The sequence below is a fragment of the Ornithorhynchus anatinus genome, chromosome 14, assembly GCF_004115215.2.
Source record: "Ornithorhynchus anatinus isolate Pmale09 chromosome 14, mOrnAna1.pri.v4, whole genome shotgun sequence".
Taxonomy (NCBI): Eukaryota; Metazoa; Chordata; class Mammalia; order Monotremata; family Ornithorhynchidae; genus Ornithorhynchus; species Ornithorhynchus anatinus.
In genome coordinates, this window is record NC_041741.1 from 39,157,121 (window position 1) to 39,178,568 (window position 21,448).

Consider the following 21,448-nt stretch of genomic DNA (forward strand, 5'->3'; position numbering starts at 1 on the left):
CCCCAGTGCTTAGAACAGTGCTTTGCACATAGTAAGCACTTAACAAATACCACCATTATTATTATTTTACTGTCGGGGAAAGTGAGGCACAGAAAAGTTTAGCAACTTGCCCAAAATCACACAGCAAGCAAGTGGCAGACATGGGATTAGAACCCATATTCTCTGACTCCCAGGCCTGTGCTCTTTCCACAAAGCCGTGCTGCTTCTCTCAAGTGCTTCGTACAGTGCCCTGCACAGAGTTGGTAGACACATTCCCTACCCTTAAGGAGTTTACAGTCTAGCTAGGCTGGGACCTCCCTAGATCTGATGAGGACACACCCTTGGGTGACAGAAATGCAGTTTATGAAACATTGTAACTGTTCCTGTCTTTGGTCAGTCTCTATACTGCTCTGGGGAGGGGGGGGGGAGGGGAGGGGTTAGTTCATCTATTCTTCTGTTCCTACCACAAAACCCCACCCACAGTGGCCTTCCCTCATATCTTCTTTGCTGTGGGGAGGGGGTGCCCATCTCACCCACCTGACTACTCACCCTGCCTGATACTCCTGTTGGAGGGTGGGAGGGGGGGTGGGGGGTCCTATCTCCATTCTCCATGAGAAGAAATGCCCGAGAAATAGATTACAGTTCTTGTTGGACCTTACAGATGCAATCAGTGACAGAATCTGGATTGAAATCCACTTCTCAAATTCCCTTGTTTCTGTTACCCTCAGAAGGTCCTTGGACTGCTTCAACCACATTTGCACACACTAATGGGATCCCATTTCCTACGGGCACCATCTTAAAATATGAAGGACAGCTCTGCATGTAACAGGATACCTAAACATCCTTGCTTGCATCTGTATTTTTTATTGTTTTGGGACATAATTTAGCTTGAAATAAGAAGAAAAAAGCTACAGTACTTACTTCTGAACCCAGATGGCAAGACTGGATTCTCATTCTCTTTCTTGGATGCTCTTTGAGGAAAAGAAACTCCCTGCAAAAAAGTCTCCCTCTGTAAAGAAGGCAGTGAAGAAATAACTCACAGAGATGGAAAGCTAACCAGGGTGCTGAAGTGATAAAAAAAGGGAAAGAAAAGAAACCGAATCAGAATGCAGGGCTTGGCTGAGGGAAAGTGGACTAGTACTGAAGAGGGCTCTTTATGTCCACCATCCTCAGGGCAGAGGATCTGAAAATAGTCAGTGGCCAGAAATGGCCTGAGATAGAGGAGAAGCAGTATGGCTTAGTGAAAAGATCATGGGCCTGGAAAGTCCAGTTCTGACACTGGACTGCTGTTTTCATTCAACTTCTCTGTGCCTCAGTTTCTTCATCTGCAAAATGGAGATTAAATACCTGTTCTCCCCTTTAGACTGTAAGCCCAATGAGGACAAGGATTGGGTCTGACCTGATTATCTTGTATCTACCTCAATGCTTAATACAAGTGCTTGGCACACAGTAAGTCCTTAACAAATACCATCATATTGTTCAGTTATGAAATACAATTCATTATCTGGGCCTTACCTATGCTATGCTTCTTTTATGAGAAGCATCATAGCCTAGTGGATAGGGCATGGGCCTGGGAGTCAGAAGAACCTGGGTTCTAATCACAGCTCTGCCACTTGTCTGCTAGGTGACCTTGGGCAAGTCACTTCATTTCTCTTAATCTCCTTAGTTACCTCATCTGCCTAATGGGGTTTGAGATGGTGAGCCCCAGTGTGGGACAGGGAATGTGTCCAACATTTGCTTGTAATCCTCCCAAGTGCTTAGTACAGTGCCTGGAACATAGTAAGTACTTAATAATAATAATAATAATGTTGGTATTTGTTAAGCGCTTACTATGTGCCGAGCACTGTTCTAAGCGCTGGGGTAGACATAGGGGAATCAGGTTGTCCCACGTGGGGCTCACAGTCTTCATCCCCATTTTACAGATGAGGGAACTGAGGCACAGAGAAGTTAAGTGACTTGCCCACAGTCACACAGCTGACAAGTGGCAGAGCTGGGATTCGAACTCATGAGCCCTGACTCCAAAGCCCGTGCTCTTTCCACTGAGCCACGCTGCTTCTCCACAAATACCTCAATTATTATTATAATTATTTTATACATGTCTGCCACCTCTCACTCTTGTTAGGAGTCCCTTGGGGGAGAGGAGCTGGGCCTGAATTTCACTAATTTTGTATTGCTCTCAGCACTTAGTATAGTGTTCAGCACAAAGCAAATGCTCAATAAATGGCATTGCTACTTGTAGTACTACCTTGAAAGACAGGTAAAAGGAAAAAAAGAGGGCAGGAAAATTTGTGCCAAAGAACTAGTGAGGAATAACTCACTTTGATCAGATTCTGGAAGCTTCAGATCTTTCATAGGAAGCAGACAGGATTTGGGACAAGTTAGGTATATTTGTACTGTTTGGGAAATGAACATTTGGTTTTCCAGAAAAATGTTTTCACTTCAGTTTGATAAATGAATTAGAAACTTTTTACCAGCTACAGAGATAATTCACTTCATAATGCATTAGCTCATTCAGCTAAGCTCACTAATAACCAGTCCAGGAAACTTAGAGAGGCCAATTTTCCCCTTGCTTAAGAACCTTCCTTTCATTTTGCCTGGGCACTTTGCTGTGATTAAAGTTCTGGTTCCTTACAGACTGACATGTTGCTCTGAACTGTAGTCGACCCTTGGATCAGTCCATGCTCAGGCTGCTGACAGCTGAATTTTAAGGTAATTGGTTTATCAGTATGTAACCGATGTTTCATTTCTGAGGATCTGTGATACAATTCTACAATGTGTTTAGGGAGTGAAATCTCAGAGGTCTGAGCTTATATCCTTCAAAATATATGAGCATCGAGCTTGGTGGGTTGAACTTGTTTAGACGCACACTGACTCTTTAAGAGTTTTAAATGGTACCCAGGGACCCGATTTAGGCAACAAGTCTCTGCCAGAGCACTCAGTTTCTAGGAGGGATCGAATGTCTGAGAATTCTTTTCCATATGACATTCTGAAATGCGTTCTCTTTCCATTTAGCATACGCTTTCTCAAATGAACAGGTTACAACACGCCCTCTGGGTTCCTTTGAATAGGTAATTAATAATAATAATATTTGTGGTATTTGTTAAGCACTCACATGTGCAAACACTGTACTAAGTGCTGGGTTGGAAACAGTCCCTGTCCCATGTGGGGCTCACAGTCTCAATCCCCATTTTGCAGATGAGGTAACTGAGGCACAGAGAAATAAAATGATTTGCCCAAAGTCACACAGCAGACACGAGGTGGAGCCAGGATTAGAACCTATGACCTGACTCCCAGGCCCGTGCTCTATCCACTATGCCATGCTGCTTCTAATTAATTAATTCATTCTGTATATTTTTTTTCAACTAGTTAATTTGACTACTCCAGCTTTAAATACTTTGATGTTCGTCTCCCATGTAAGACTATAAACTCCTTGAGGGAAGGGAACCCATAATGCCTTTTGTTCTGTACTTTGGATGGACTTAATAGAGTGCACCACACATCAGATGGAAGCTCAATTCTACTGCTTCTATTACTATTATTATTCCTACTCCTAGTACCACCCTCTCTAGCACCTCACGTGTTGGCTTCTTGTGGTGAGGGAATCTGTCCGTTATATTGTTACACTGTACTCTTCCAAGTGCTTAGTACAGCGCTTTGCACACAGTAATCGTTTAATAAATACTATTGACTGCAGAACTGGCAGATACTGACAGACTAAGCAAGGGGTGACCAGCCCAAATTCCGCCAACAGGAGATCAGCTGAGGAAAGGCCTTTTTCTCACTTCAACTTCCTCCTTCCAGCCATCCCATGGTAGCCTCAGACCCAGAGAAAAACCTTCTGTTGAACCTTTTGAGATTTTAAAAAAAGGATAGAAATCATAATCCAGTGTGCATTTTATTTCAAAAACAGAAGTAATTCAGAAATCAGAAGCACAGATTTTGCTTTGAAATTAAGGATAAAGATGAGTTAAGTAATTAGGAAAAGGCTTCTATTTATAAATATTAGAGCAAACTAAACAAAGGCGATTATATGACATTATGTTTAAGCATTGTGAACGGAGCTGCATGCATTTCCTTCTTGAGTAAACTATAATTAACACCAAGAAAGAAGATTAGACATTCTGTTTCTCATTTTTTACAGTTTGTACATATCATTAGCTTGTCCCAATCGTAATTTAATGCTTTCTGGAGAAATAAAGAAAACAAATCTATCCCATTAATTTATCTGCAAAGGATTTATTCGAATAAAGGAAGATGAGGTTAAAGTTTCTGATGGAATTGGGAATTTTTACAAGTTATATAATACTGTCATGGGGAAAAAAGCCACTGCTAAAAGAACTAAATCACATGATAGCCTATCAATCTCTTCAAAGATTACATTTTCAGTACCACAGACAGCAGAACACATTTTGATTATTTTCTCTCCTGAAATTCCATCGCAAAAAGTATAATTATCTGTAGCCCAAATGACATATGAATTATCTGACCATAATCATATATATATATATATATGTATAGAACACACACACACGCTATGTTGCACATTCAGATTTGACAATAATTCTTTTTTGAGGCTGGCTTTGGTTAATACTGAAAGTGGTAAATTGTGTAAATTATTTTACTGGTAATAGAGCTGTCCTTCAGATTCAGAGATGGCACTAATTACAGTATAGGGTGACAGAAAAGATCTATACTTGACCAAAAGTCCATTCACCCTGTCTGGACATAAAAACAGGCCCTTGTCATTCTGATGCATTGGGCATTTATAATGCCTGTCACTCTTTTCAGGTCTGACCAGGAGACTGGGAACTTTCTAGATGCAGAATGGGATAGTAATTTTTTTGGTGGGGGAGGGGTGCAGGAGGAGCTAGCAAATTTTTTGTATTTTCTGCAAGGCTGAATTTAACACGTTAAAACACATGCAGGGTATACGTATTCATGAATTTTTACTCCCACCTTTATATTTTAGGTAGGAGTATCAAAAGATGATTTTATAAATGTTGAAGTTACCATGTCTGAAGTGACGTTGAAGTATTTGCTTGACTAGGATTTTCTTGTTCCACTGTGGCTTACTTTCTTTGGCCTCACCAGGAAGGATAGCAACACATTCAATTGCTTAAGTGATTTTGTCCTTTTGTATGAAACCCAAAAGATTGGATGGGAGAAGGCAAAGGAGGCAGTCAACAGAGTACAATTTGCCAAGTTATTCAATTTTCACCTCTACATTTTCAAACCGTTGTATGGGATTATATCCTCCAATTACCATTTGGGCCAAAAGTCAGTTTTTAGTTAAGCCCCATACAAGTCTTTGAAGAATTCAACAGCCATGAAATCAATGAGTCTACATACTCCATTCTCTTATAAAGCTAGTCAGAACGTCCATTCATGACTATTACTGTAATTACCTCCAAGCCCCTTTGTAAGCAATTATTAGGGATTCTTCACTTCGCCCTTATGTGGCACTCAATGTCATTATACCCATTTTACTCACTAGGAAACAGACTCCAAGAGGTTAAGTAACTGGCCCATATTCACAAAGAGAATGAGTGGAAGAGACAAAGATAGAACTTCGATTTCCTGGTCTTGGGCTTCGTGCCAAAAGTTTAGGCTTAAGTCTTGATTTTGTGACATTTTTCTTTTTAATTGTATTTGTGAAGTGCTTACTACATGCCAGACACTGTAATAAGTGCTGGAGTAGATACAAAATAATTAGGTTGGACACGGTCTCTATCCCACATCGGGCTCAAAATCTTAATTCCCATTTTACCGAAGAGATAAGTGAGGCAGAGAGAAGTTAAGTGACTTACCCAGGGTCACACAGTAGAACTCATCTGACTCCCAGATTCATGCTCTTTCCACCAGACCACCTGCTTCATTCCACCCAATCTTCATTCATCATTCAATCGCATTTATTGAAAACTTCCCGTGCGCAAAACGCTGCACTAAGCACTTGGGAGAGTACAATATAACAATAAACAGACACATTCCCTGTCCACACAAAGCTGAATCTTCCCTTTGCTGTGAAACCTCTCTCCTAATTTAAATACAGGGGGATCATTCTCATCTTCCATCTTACTGTTATGTACGGCAGCACTTGTGTACTTGTGAGCTTTGTGTACCTGAGGTATGGGACTCTGGGACGTGGAAGTACTTTGTCTTTGTTTGGGTCCATATATCTGACTTGACGTTGACCAATTAGATTAGCAGTGTCTTCATTTCCAGAGACAGTATAATTGTTTATCTCCTTTTTCTCTTCTTTGATCTGCCATCCTGTCCATTTGTAGTAATTGCCCCATCAGATGCTGTTAAATGTTTCAGAGAAAAAAAAAAAGTGGCAATCCCTAGATCACAGCAGCTAGAGATTTAATTGCATCAGTAATTAAACTCGCTTTAGCAGCATTTTCACCTATTTACAGTACAGGCTGAAACTGATTTACCAAGAAGTGTTTGGGGGTTTGGGCATAAAAGAGGGAAATCCTGTAAAATTGAGAAAATGTTCATTTCTGTCATATCCAGACACAAACTATGACGGTCGATGTTTGAGACCACACCTGCTTTTTGTGTTTTTTTTCTCCCTCTCCCACTACAACACCCAAACCAAGGGCTTGTTTTAAGATGGGTCCATCCTTGGGGGAATGCGAGCCCATCATTTAGACTGTGAGCCCGTTATTGGGCAGGGATTGTCTCTATGTGTTGCTGAATTGTACATTCCATGCGCGTAGTACAGTGCTCTGCGTGGCTCAGTGGAAAGAGCCCTGGCTTGGGAGTCAGAGGTCCTGGGTTCAAATCCCAGCTCTGCCACTTGTCAACTGTGGCTGTGGGCAAGTCACTTAACTTCTCTGTGCCTCAGTCACCTCATCTGTAAAAATGGGGATTAAGACTGTGAGCCTCACGTGGGACAATCTGATTACACTGTATCCACCCCAGCGCTTAGAACAGTGCACATCTGCACATTGTAAACGACTAACAAATACCAACATCATTATTATTATTATTATTATTAAGCGCTCAATAAATACTATTGAATGAATGAATGAATGCCCCTTATTAAGTCTATTGATTCCTATTGATTTGCTGCCCCTTAAATGGGAAATTAAGAGACATTTCCCTGGCTATTTCCTATGACTCAACTGTGTGAAACAAATGAGAATCATAAAAACAAGACTGAAAAAAATGAGCAATGGGGGGGATTACCTTCCATATTAACCAAGTGCATCAGATGCACATCAAATCAACCCCTGCAGAAGGAGAATTTTTTCCCTCTGCTCCCTCTACCCCTCCTTCACCTCTCCGCAGCTAAACCCTCTTCTCTCCCCTTTCCCTCTCCTCCTCCCCCTCTCCCATCCCACCCCCTCAGCACTGTACTCGTCCGCTCAACTGTATATATCTTCATCATCCTATTTATTTTATTTTGTTTAATGAGATGTACATCACCCTGATTCTATTTATTTGCCATTGTTTTTATGAGATGTTCTTCCCCTTGACTCTATTTATTGCCATTGTTCTTGTCTGCCTGTGTCCCCCGATTAGACTGTAAGTCCGTCAAAGGGCAGGGACTGTATCTGTTGCCGATTTGTACATTCCAAGCACTTAGTACAGTGCTCTGCACATAGTAAGCGCTCAATAAATACTATTGAATGAATGAGAATAGCAGTTGTAATAATAATATATTAAGCACTTATTATGAGCAGAACACTTTTGTAAGTTCTGGGAAAGAATACATAATAGGATTTAGGCATGGCTCCTGCCCCTCACAGGCCTCACAATCTAAGAATATGAGTGGCAAGTGAAGACTGGCATCCGACACGTAGTAATAATTGTCGTATTTGTTAACGGCTTACTATGTGCCAGACACTGTCCTAAGCACTGGGGTGGATACAAGCAAATGGGTTGGACACAGTCCCTATCCCATGTGAGGCTCACAGTCTTAATCCCCATTTTAAATCTGAGGTAACTGAGACACAGAGAAGTTAAATGACTTGCTCAAAGTTACACAGCAGACAAGTGGCAGAGCTGGAATTAGAACTCGGGTACTTCTGACTCCCAGGCCTGTGTGCTATTCACTAGGCCATACTGCTTCTATAAAGAAATGATACAGTGTAAGAAGTGAAGCAACAAAAAGAAAAAATACTAAAACAACATGAAAGACTAAGACTACCAAAAATAATACCAGAGAAATACCTGAGGAGCAAATAGAGACTTCTGTTCACAAGGATGGAGGAAACAGACAGAGCCAAGCTCTGCCAGCTAGAGGGGAAGAAGAGGAACCCAACAACCTGACTGAGCTGTAAGCACAGGCCTGGGAGTTAGAAACTCAAGCTGTCATTCTGACTATGCTCTTTAACAATTGTTTGATGCAGGAGAGCTCACCCGCTTCATGTCTCATTTTCCTCCTCTTGAAATGATTCATACTGATCTACCCTACAGGGCAGGGAAGAATGACTTGAACAGGAAAGCACCTTGAAATCACAAGTGCAGCACATCTGAAAACTCCCCAACAAGGAATCAACCATTTACAAAAGAGGAAAAGTAAAATATAAATGAATGCAGCCTGTAATCCTTAAATATCATCAGGGTTTAAAAATCCTCCATTGCTCTCAAAATTTGCAATTAACCCTTCCAGATTCACTATTATCCCTTGACCTCTCTTTCCTGAACAATATGCTTTTCTACTGGTCTGGCATCCCACTGCTGAGAAGACACCAGCCCCCTGGCCTGTGAGAACATTTAGAATTCTCCCCCACAAAACAGATTCCCATTCTAATCCCGGCTTCCACATCTGCCGCGTGGCCTTGGACCAGTCATTTAACTTCTCTGTTCCTCAGTTAAATGAGGATTAAGACTATGAGCTCCATGTGGGACATGAACTGTGTCCAGTCTGATTAACATATCTACCTGTTTAGTAGAGTGTCTGCATATCGTAAGTGCTGAAGAAATACCATAAAAAAACCACCATCATCCCCATCAATCAAGATTTATTGAGGCCTGATGTGTGCAGAGCACTGTGCTAGGTGACTGGGAAAGTTCAGCAGAAGTAAAAGGCACAGCCTCTGGTTTCATTGGAGCTTGAAATCTATTCAAACAAAATGGGCATGAAAAAGAGAGACAGAATGCATATGATTCCTTTTAAGACCCCTCTCTGTTTTACCTTATTCACAGCTTGACTTCTGTTATACCCTGAGCTCACATACACATAGGCATGAATGCAGTTTTACTATCTGTACACTGCTTTCATAAGGAAGACCAACTCTACTACTTACAATCAACTCCATGACTGTGCTACAGGATTAGATAATGGTGCCCAAATATTGCTAAAGAACAGTAGTGATAAAGCAATATCACTCTTTGCTCTTTCTTAGATCTGATGTATATTTTAATATCGTACAGAAGATTAAAATAAAAACCCCAGATCAATTTGTATTTGATTATTCTATACATGATATTTTGCCTTATGTGCCTTTTCCTCTAAAGTGCATTTAGAAACTACAATAAAACCCCCCCGTATTAGAGAATGCATAATGATATGACCAATACGAAAACATGCTAAAGGTGTTATGTAGATGACACCCATAGTGCTATTTTAATAAAATACAGTTTTTTGACCCTTCTCATAATTATGGGCTAATTCTGATGTGATTTCAGCCTAGGAAATAAAACTCTGGTAATAACTAGCGTGCGGAGCTATTCACCAGTGTGCTTCAATCTGAAAATAATTGTCTTTGTCCAATTATGAATCTGCATTTTCATGCGACTCTTCACCAAGTGTTCTGAATGGAGAATGCTTTCTGATTAAGACAGCTATCGTTCTTGGATGTCAGGAAAAAGATGAATAGTACATCTGAACCCATAATTCTGCCTGTTAGATTTAACATTTTCATTCTAACAGACTCAGTTGCCTGTCAGGCCGAAAGCTTTATGGATAAATTTATTGAAGCTGGTAAAAATGCCATTTTACATACAAAAGGATATTGTTAGTTATCCATGTATAGATTCTTTTCTTTACACATTGAAAATGATTTTTGGCCAGAGGAATCTTGGTTAAAGATTATTTTGGCCCCAACCTTCATTTAAATAGCCTCAGAGATTGGGCCGATTTGTTCTTATTTTTAATGGAGTAGAGAGGAAGGGGGAATTATGAGGGCATATAAATTACTCAAATGACAAGCTGTCGGTTACATGCTGAATCTATCTGGGACCCTAATCTACTGAGGACAAATTTAAACTTTAGGACAAACCTAGCATTTCTGTGACCCTATGGAGCCGACAGGTCATCTATTTCCCTAGACCCCTGACATCAAAGTACCCAGAAGGCCGAAGGGGAGCATTCTGGCTGCTGCCACACAGGAGGGGAATTCCACTGTTGGAGGGAGAGTGAATATTGGGGGTTGGGAGGAACTGGCTTTGCCTGAGGGCATCTGGGCACACCTCAGGGCATAGGGTACACAGTGGCACCTCTTGAGTCTGAGAACCACACTGTGTGTGGTGTTCAGGGTTCTCTCTTACCTCTGAGAACCTTACCCCGAGGCACGTGATCTTCACCTCCACACCCTCCTATGTTAATTCCACCCTGATCATGTGCTTGAGTTGGAATGAGAATTTGTTTCACACAATAATGATGGCTTTTGTAGTGGTTACTATGTGTTAAGCACTGTTCTAAGCGCTGAGTGAATATTTGCTTGAGACAAATGAATGTTTGACACAAATGAGATTATGTTTATGCTTGAAGGGGAGGGAGTGGTTGTTCAACTGACTTTTTGGTTGAAACAGGAGGGAGCGAGCGATGATTTGAGAGAGAGAAGGAGGAAGTGTGGTAGAAAGAGAGAATATGTGTGAGAGGTGGTGGGTGTGAATTTGTAGTCCATGAGTGATAACCTCAAAATGTGAGAACGCACGGGAGAATGAGAATTTCAATTTGAAGAATCAAATGTAGGTGGGGAGCCATCTGAAACCCAGGGTCAACTTGGTTTCAAATATATTCGGTATAGGCTTTCTCTGCATAAATCTTAGCCAAATTGAGAGGGTCATGTAAAAGATATTTGCACCTACCTCGATATGTATTTGTTCATGGGATTGTTCATCAGAATCGATTGATTATGAACTAGAAAAGGAAGATCATAGGGTTTCTAAGACTCTACCATCATTTGCAAGAAGCTGGGGTAGAAAACTGCTTATGAGCATTATTATGGCAACTCACCCCTTTCCTATTCTGGCAAGATTCTAGCCTTTCTGAAGAGGTATTGAAAAGCTTTGTATTGAATTGAATTGTATTGAATTGAATTGCAATGTGGTTTTAGGCCACAATGTGGCACAGTGAACATGACACAGGAGTAGGAAAGAAACATGAAACCCTCTGATTTTGTTCACTGCTTTTACAGAAAACTTTGATTCTGTCAGTAAATCAGGGTTCTTGGAAATTTTGTCTACCTAGAAAAATGATTGTAACACATGTTCATATCCTGTCTGGCCTGGTACCCAGCAGGTTCAATATTATTTAATTTTTGCACTATATCCACCTTGCACTATTTGCACCCTTTATTCAACCCTCCTTCACCCCCACAGCTCTTATGTACATATCCATAAATTATTTATCTTAATGTCTGCCTCCCCCTCTATTGTATAAGCTCACTGTGGGCAGGGAATGTGCCTACCAACTCTGTCATATTGTCCTCGCCCAAGACCTTAAGATCATAAGCACTCAATAAATAAGATTGATTGAGCCACCTAAGCGATTGAGTATTCATGCTTCCTCTGGTCCCCTCTCAGGATCGCACCTGGAGAGATTCCAATACTCTACCAGTCTCGGCTACAGGAGGGAGAGTCAGAGGCCTACCCATCCCATTCCTAGCTTGGGCAGTGGCTAGCCAGTGGAAGGTAATCTGCTACAAGTCAAAACTCACCTGTGCTGGGCAGCAGTGGCCCGGGAGAGAGTCGAGGGCAGAGACTCAAGTTTACCGTGCAGAAGAAGGCAATGGTAAGTCACATATTTTTACCAAGAAAACTCCATGAATACACTTCCAGAACAATTGCAGATGGAGGTTGGCTTGTTCTGAGAGAGATGTGTCCATGAAGCTGCTATGGGCTGGAGACGACTCAATACCATAAGACAAGAGAAGACCTCCTCTGGAGCACGAATTTACATTTTTTATACTCCCCGTTACTTCTCCTATCTGAAGAGTCTGTCTCCCTGCTAGATTGCAACTCTCTGAGGGCAGGGATTATGTGTAATAGTTCTATTTCACTATTGTCTCCCAATCACTTTAGACAATGCTTTGCACACTGATGAGTAAATACTAACAATCGATTGATTATACAATGCATAACAAGGAAAGTGGTATTAGACTATACTTCTGATCCCTCTCAGAATCCTTTTCAAATGACCAGGTTATGAACATCGACATAAATTCTTGAGATATCCATCCTAGAGCTACTATGGTCTAATGACTGTACTCCTGAAGAACACTTGCAAGAGGAACTGAAAGAAATCATGTACTGCTTTAGAAAGTCAGCATTTGTTACAGGCTAATGATACGTAGGGATGGCTTTTTAAAGTTTTAGCTAATTCAATTTCTACCACAAAAAAATTAAAAATATTGCACTCATAAATCCCAAATAAAATTTTTCTTAACACTTTCGTAGCCAAATGGAACATGGCCAAATCTATACATTTATGTATCTATCTTTATTTTGCCATAGCACATTTAAGCCACTTCCAAACATTTGTATGATGAATTGTCTATATCTTGGCTCAGTGGAAAGAGCACCGGCTTTGGAGTCAGGGCTCATGAGTTCAAATCCCAGCTCTGCCACTTGTCGGCTGTGTGACTGTGGGCAAGTCACTTAACTTCTCTGTGCCTCAGTTCCCTCATCTGTAAAATCGGGATTAAGACTGTGAGCCCCACGTGGGACAACCTGATTCCCCTATGTCTACCCCAGCGCTTAGAACAGTGCTCGGCACATAGTAAGCGCTTAACAAATACCAACATTATTATGTTCATTGTCATCAATAGAATCAGTGTATATAGTGGAATGTGATATCTGGAAGGCTCTATCATTTTTAAGAATCATTTTTGGTTTGGTTTGTTTTTTTCCCCGGGGGATTTCCTTTCTCGGCACTGTCATTATTTTGAATATTGTGTATTTATCAATGTATGTGTGGTTGCTTTCCCCATTAAGTTGTAAGCACCTCAGAGCAAAGATTATGCCATGTAGGTCTTCTGTATGTTTCCCATCCATCTAGCAAAGTGTTCAGCATCCAAATGGCACTAAATAAGTATCGGTAATGATGGTGGAGATTAATCACACCCTGTTCCACCAGAATATAGGCTGTCATTATACATTTGGGCGAGGGCGTTGGCAAGGAATTAGGGACCAGCTACCTGATAAAGCAAGCCTATTTGGACACAGGATGTCATAATATCAGAAAATATGGCCTGGGAATATGCACATTATGTTGGACCCCAGGAGTATCATGACATGAATTTTCCTTAGTGAGGCATTTTTTACCCCACATTTTAGGGTAACCGAGTGTATGTAATTTTAATATACATTATGATCTGACGTTTCAATAGTGGCAACTTGCAGCTATTAAACTATACCTGTTTATATGGAAAAAGCATATACTCGATAACTCAAAATTTTATGTGTCGACAGACATTATCATGGGGGCTATTCTTGGTCATAATGCTTTAGAGAGCTGATTTACATTTACCACCTTCGAATGGCATTAAAAGACTTAATGGGTTCGAGAACTTCACAGGTAGACTGTTCTCTTTGCTTGACTGAGTTTCCTTTGATTTGCTTTAAATCTTTCTGCCACTAATTGTATCAAGTGACCTCCTTTTTCTAATACTGTAGGACAACATAAAATGTCAATTTTCCTTTATTCCCTTTGTTCTCCTAACCGTAGTTAAGTCTTTAAGCATATGTCCAAGTACATGATTTATTTCTAATGTAACTTTGGATATTTTGTCATATTTTTTACTACAAATGCACAGTCAGTATTTTAAAAATCCCCTTTGGATGCTGTTAAGCTTTAGCAAAACTTTTCATTATGCCCTACCTGCAATACCTGCAATAACCTGTATAGTTATTGCAAATCATCTTTGAAGCTGTAAGGAAATTCCTTACCCTTAACGAGTTCATTTGTCAAACTACACAGAAGTATTTTTGAATCCTGCTTACCTTTGGCCCTGCGATTTCATAACAACAGTGAAAGCAGATATGCTTTAACACTGACAGAGACAGTGAGAGGTAGTCTTTCTCAAAAGTTTTTGAGAGAGTTCTTGTCAAATAGCACTTACTAGTCAAGAGGGTGGTAACATCTCTTTTTATAATTTAATTTTGAGTGAGAGATGGAATATTTGATTTGGGAAACATGTGGTTTGGGAAGCAGCATGGCTCAGTGGAAAGAGCCTGGGCTTCGGAGTCAGAGGTCATGAGTTTGACTCCCGGCTCTGCCACTTGTCAGCTGTGTGACTGTGGGCAAGTCACTTAACTTCTCTGTGCCTCAGTTCCCTCATCTGTAAAATGGGGATTAACTGTGAGCCTCACGTGGGACGACCTGCTTAACATGTATTTCCCCCAGCGCTTAGAACAGTGCTCTGCACATAGTAAGCACTTAACAAATACCAACATTATTATTATCATTATTATTAATGATTCTAAAGAACCAGTTTCATGCTTTATCTACATTCTTTTTGCGATGAGGCAGGTGTACAACAAATTTTCCAATGTCATCTAAAAGCAATAATCCTTACCATAGCCCGAACAGCCATCTGCTCTTGAGGTGAAGAGATAATTCAGACTCTGTTACTTCAGTACTGAGCATCTCTTGAGTAAAGTCTGATAAATAAGACAGGTTACAATGTGCTCTGGGGTGGTGTCCATACATCAATATTTAACCACTGAAAGAAACTCCTGTGGATTCTCCAGAGCTGAAAGCCAGCTTTTATTGAATTAATTTATCTTAAGCAATTTCATTTTATATGAAGATAGTCAACTCTTTCTGAAAGAGAAACAATAGTCTAAAAGTTGAAAGGCATTTACGTAGTGTAAAAATGACAAACTATTTCTGGTTCAACTTGTAACTCCATCCAATTAAACTCCAGTTCTAGTTTTGGTTTCGAGAATTAAAGAAAGATTAAAGAAAGATTTTCCCCATCTCCTCCAAATAGAAACCAATGAGGAAAAATAATCTAACTGTAATTTTTATTAGTTTTACAGATTTTGATAGGTAAATAAAAGAGCAGTGCAGTTATCTGGATAATTCAGGCAAAATCTGCTTTTGAGGAAATTAAGGATTTTCGGGGGGTGATTATTATTATTATTATTATATTTGCTAACTGCTTACTATATGTCAAGCACTGTTATAAGCACTGGAGTAGATACAAGATAAGCAAGTTGGACACACTGTCCCGCATGGGGAGCACAATCTAAGTCAGAGGGAGAGCAGGTACTGAATCCCCATTTTACATGTGAGGAAACTGAGGCACAGAGAAGTTGTGACTTGCCCTAGATCACACAGCAGATCTGGAATTAGAACCCAGGTCTCCTGACTCCCAGGCCCATGCTCTTTGTACTAGGACATGCTGCTCCTCAATTTATGCAAACTGACTGTCTACAATCATCCCTTAATTTTGACTTCCTTTTGCTTGTGAAAACATAGCTCTAGAGTTGAAAAAAAATTAAAACCCCACAAAAAGTCTATACTTTAGATAGCTCTAGTTTAGTGAGAGCACAATAAAACGTTTAGAAAGAAAACACAGAAAGTGGACCTATTTTCATCAGCCCCTAGGTTTATGAGAAGTAATGGTAAAGTGCCATATCTAAAGGAAAACAGAAGGGAATGTCCCATAAAATAATTAAGCCAACTAGTCTTCTGGGAGGGTGTCGGTTGTTTTTTTTAAAAAAGAAACCAATAGGTTAACAAACAGATCAGAGGGGAAGAAATTCTTATAATGAGATCCATCTATAGAATTTCTCCAGCAGTGGTTCTCTGAAATTCAATTTTCGGATCACTACCAGGTACTATATTTTTGTTTATTGCTTTTCAATTACGTCTTGCTCTACATTTCCTTGTGGTAAGGTGTGCTTTTGCTGTCTCCATGCCACTTTTTAAAATACCATTTTACTCTCAAGGGACCTTGTTGGTTGCAGACTTGCCTTTGTTCGTTCAAACTGGCAGGAGACTTAATGTCTCTGGCTCTCCCTACATCCCCAGAGGGCACTACCACCCACATTCATGGTTTCAGAGTGGAGAACAGCTTCCCTGGGTCCCCAGGTTCAGTCCAGGAATCGATCAGAGCCCCTGGTTCCAGGGTCCTCGCCTCATCTCCCATTCCGTGCTGCTGCTGCATCTTTCATATCTTTGATAGACTCTGTTGCTTCTCCCTATTTGTGATTTATTTTAATGTCTGCCTTCCCCCTCTAGATTGTATATTGCTTTAGAGCAGAAAAGAAGCAGCCTAGTGAGGAAGGAGCCCAGGACAGGGAGATAGGATACCTGGGATGTAATCCTGGCTCAGCCACTTGTCTACTGCGTGACCTTGGGTAAGTCACTCAACTTCTCGGTGCCTCAGTTTCCTCATCTGTAAAAGGGGGATTAGATACATGTTCTCCCTCCTTCTTAAACTGTGAAGCCCATGTGGAACACGGACTGTGTCTGATCTCATAACCTATTACCTGTCCCAGTTCTTAGTATAGTGATTACATCTATCTACATCTCTACCCCTGTTCTCTCCCCCTCCCTTCAGGCTCGTATCTCCTCCTGCCTCCAGGATGTCTCCACCTAAAACTCAACATGTCCAAAACTGAGCTCCTCATCTTCCCTCCCAAACCCTGTCCTCTTCCTGACTTCCCTGTCACTGTGGCTGGTACGATCATCCTTCCCGTCTCTCAAGCCCGCAACCTTGGTGTCATCCTTGACTCGGCTCTCTCGTTCACCCCACACATCCAATCCGTCACCAAGGCCTGTCGGTCTCGCCTTTATAATATCGCCAAGATCCGCCCTTTCCTCTCAATCCAAACGGCTATCTTACTGGTGCAGGCTCTCATAATATCCCGACTGGATTATTGTGTCAGCCTTCTCTCTGATGTCCCTTCCTCCTGTCTCTCCCCGCTCCAGTCTGTTCTTCATTCCGCTGCCCGGATCATCTTCCTGCAGAAATGCTCTGGGCATGTCACTCCCCTCCTCAAAAACCTCCAGTGGTTGCCTATCAATCTCCGCACAAAACAAAAATTTCTCACTCTAGGCTTCAAGGGTCTCCATCCCCGTGCCCCCTCCTACCTCTCCTCCCTTCTTTCTACTGCCCACCCCACAGGCTCTGCTCCTCTGCCGCCTACCTCCTCACCGTCCCCCGTTCTCGCCTATCCCGCCGTTGGCCCCTGGGCCACGTCCTCCCACTGTCCTGGAATGCCCTTCCTCCTCACCTCCGCCAAACTAACTCTCTTCCCCTCTTCAAAGCCCTACTGAGAGCTCACCTCCTCCAAGAGACCTTCCCAGACTGAGACTGAGCTTCCCCTTTTCCCTCTGTTCCCTCTGCCCCCCCCACCTCCCCTCAGCTAAACCCCCTTTCCCTCTGCTCCTCCCCCTCTCCCTTCAGCATTGTGCTTATTTGCTCATTTGTATACATTTGTATTACCCTATTTATTTTGTTAATGAAGTGTACATCCCTTTGATTCTATTTATTGCTACTGTTTTTGTCTGTCTGTCTCCCCCGATTAGACTGTAAGCCTGTCAGTGGGCAGGGATTGTCTCTTATGTCTGTTGCCGAATTATACATTCCAAGCACTTAGTACAGTGCTCTGCACATAGTAAGCACTCAATAAATACTATTGAATGAAAAAATACTATTGAATAATTAGCACAAAGTAAATGGTTAACAAATACCACAATTTTATGATTATCATTTCTACCAACTCTGTTGTACTCTGAAAGTGCTCAGTAGAGTGCTCTGTACAGAGTAAGTGGTCCATCCTATTAATTGATTGATCCTTCCATATTTTAGCATGGCGAGTATACAAATAACATTCTACCCCATTTAGGAAGATTTTTAAGGTTGGTCTGAAAGTCAGATTTTGCTCATAGTAGATGGTGACATCAAAATCATTTCTGTGTTGGCAGACTGTGAAGTCATGAATATGGATTAAGATTTCTTCGGGATCAGACAGATGAGAAACTTAGAGTTGCAAGAGAAAAAATTCTCATTCTAGACAAACTATGGACATGGTAATTAGAAATGGAACAACCCTCTTAACTCTGCCATTCCCAGACAGAGGGTGTAATATTTTTCTTCTTGGACAGAAGGCCAGGAGTGATAACAATGAGAGTGGGGGGGAGGGGAAGAACCCTCTCTTTGCTCTGTTTGTTTAGGACTTTTCTTTTCCCCAGATTTCCATTCTGGCAAAAAGCCTCGTTGCAGCTCTCATGTAAAATGTTTCTGAGAAAAAGCTATCCCTAGGTAAATTTGTTTAATTGTGATTTTTATAGAACTAGAATAATGGTACTGGAAAAGGTCTCAATAGATCTTCCAGGCTATTTCTTCATTTCCAGGAAATATTTCCTCTAAACCAGCCTAGGAAGAGGGAGATTGATCCTGTTCGTCATTATCTTCAGGGAGGGAAAGATCACAACCTTCCATGGTCCTCATTCCAGGAAATAATCACTATTAAGCATCTTCACTGTCAAACATCTAAGAGAGGGAAAAATACAATACTCTCATCACCTGAGCCATTTTCAGAGGTGACACTGATAGAAAAGCTTAGTATTACAAAAAGGAAAGCCACCCATCAATCTTACAACCCTGGATATTCCACAGTTAAAATACAGTGTGCTAGAACACAGCGTTTGTGCTGAAATGGAAGGCACACAGCCATTGTGTTCGGAAAGCAAATATCCACAGTTCTGAAACTGCCTTCATCTCTATGGAAAGTGCTTCTCCTCCCCAACCCCTCTGTATTGTATCTAATAAACTCAGGTGAAATTTGTGAGCAACGAGCTTGCCTTCAAAACTAGAAACTGCTTAGCCTGTGCAAGAAATGACATGGCTATCGCTTGATACTAATGCAGTTGAGGGAGCTCAGTCAGACCGTTCTGGACTCACCCAGGGGATAGTGACGATGGAGTTATGAATAAAGACAAAGAGGGGCAGACGGGCAGCGATGTCCAGCATGCCTAGTTTGTGGTTGTCCTGCAACTCTCATCTCCCAGCCTTCTCGTGCTCTTGGCTTATCCCTCCGGCTTCCAGCCTACCAACAGTCGACCCACTGTGATGGTTCTGGACTGAGGGCAAATGTTCCATAAAAACATTTGCTGGGACACAAGAAGGAAATGATTAGTAGTGGAAGCAGCCATCTTCCTCTATCCTCTTGCCCTCATCTCTCTCCCACCCCACCGTCCCTTTATTTGTTGTCGGCCGATTTTCCTCCTCTTAATTTTCAGTAACCACACAGCCACTTTTCTGAGGTATTCGATGTGCGACCGTAATCCTGTCTGTGGGCTGGCTATTCATTGAGCTATGCAAATACCAGAAAACCGTAGCATTTTAGCTCCATTCAAGGCCTGAAGACAACATACTTTGCATTAGCATTTGAAGTGGTAGGGCTGAAAAAGGTGAATGGACTGTTTTTCCCAGATCCTTTGGGAGACTCAAAAATGTACATTTTTCATCCCTTTACACCCATCAGCATTAGCCCTGAGCTATAGAGAAACACATTTATGGGCCTTGGGAAACCATTCAGAGGGATTTTACAGATGCACAGAAGGGCTTTGGCTAAAATAAATCCCAGAAATGGGAAAGCAGAAATGAAGGGCAAAATGGTTTAGTGGAAACAAGGGTCTTAAAAGTTGAGGAGTCATATCCCGGATTAACAAAAGATCTCTGGGCCTCAGTTTTTTTCATCTGTAAAATGGGGGCAGCAACACTGGCCTATCTCACAGAGAAAACTCGTAAACAAATAAAAGATTTTTAAGAAGGTTCCTAGTGCAGTGTTCTGAACCTAACAGGTGACTCACCACCAACACTGCTGGTATCTTTAAGGAGCAAAACAAATGCACGTTTGAAGTAAAGATCCCCCAATCCTCTATTTTTTATAGGCAATAAATTTGCAGGTGTGCTTTGAGATCTGAATCCTCTCCTCTGCCCCGCCCTGGTGTTCAGAGCGGCAGTGGTTGAACAAATCGCGCTCTGCCACTTCAATACAATGGATTGAAGGTAATACAATTTCAATACAGTGTATTCCAATACAATGTATTTGAATATAATACAATATTCAATAGAATACAATTCTTATATGTCCTAAGTGCTCCAAAAGGGTCATACCACAGAGATCCAAAGTTGCAGAGTCTCCTATCTGTACGACCCCTCCCTTCATCTCTGGACCCCCTGGTCAAGTCCTGGGAATAAGGGGATCAGTCAGGTGGGGGAGGGCACGTGACTGGCACGTGATCAGAGCCTGGGGAGCACGTGCTCGGGGTGGGGGAGCACGTGACCGGCACGTGAACAGGGCATGGGGCAGGTGATGGGGTGGGGCACGTGACCAGGGCCTGGGAAGCACGGGATCAAGGGTGGCGGCACGGGATCCAGGTGTGGGGCACGTGACCAGCACGTGATCAGAGCCTGGGGAGCACGTGATCGGGGGGCAAGTGATGGGGGTGGTCACGTGATCGGGGTGGTGGTCACGTGAACAGCGGCGAACAGGGGTGGGGCGCACGTGATCGGCGGTGGTGGTCACGTGACTCTGTGCCGAGCACTGTTCTAAGCACTGGGGGAGATACAGGGTAATCAGGTTGTCCCACATGAGGCCCACGGTCTTAATCCCCCTTTTACAGATGAGGTAACTGAGGCCCAGAGAAGTCCAGTGACTTGCCCAAAGTCACCCAGCTGACAGGTGGTGGAGCTGGGATTAGAACCCATGACCTCTGACTCCTAAGCCCCGGCTTTCCACTGAGCCACGCTGCTTCTCTACATACAGCCCAGAGACTAAGAGTAAAGGAGAAGGGAGAACAGGCATCCCCATTTTACAGATGAAGAAACCGAGGTACAGAGATGATAAGTGACTTGCCCAAGTTTACAAAAGCAACAAGTGGCAGTACCTAAACCAGAACCCAGGTCTCTCAATTCCCAGGCCCAAACTCTTTCAGCTAGGCCACTCTGCTTCCCAGTAATCAATCAACCAAGTGCTAAGTGTGTAAGCACCGTACGAGGTGTTTGGGAGAGTTCACAAGGAGCCTACAGTCTAGAGGGAGAGACAGGCATTAAAATTAATTACAGTATGTACGTAAGGGCTGGGGAGCTGAGGTGGAGTGAATAAAGGGCTCAAATCCAAATGCAAGTGGGACACAGACTCAAGAATGCAATAGAGAGAAGCAAACAAATCAGAACTCCCGTTATGTTTCCAACTCAGATGAAGAATGGAGCATTTTCTGAGAAGAAGAGCTGGCGATTAGACTGTAAGCCCGTCAAAGGGCAGG

General features: G+C 42.0%; 1 non-coding gene across 1 annotated transcript; it reads left to right on the plus strand.

The window, feature by feature from the left end:
- The first annotated feature begins 11,732 nt into the window (after window positions 1-11,732).
- Window positions 11,733-11,866, plus strand: LOC114816802. Its single transcript, XR_003764610.1, has one exon. It is a non-coding gene; the product is annotated as a small nucleolar RNA SNORA7 (small nucleolar RNA).
- The last annotated feature ends 9,582 nt before the right edge of the window (window positions 11,867-21,448 follow it).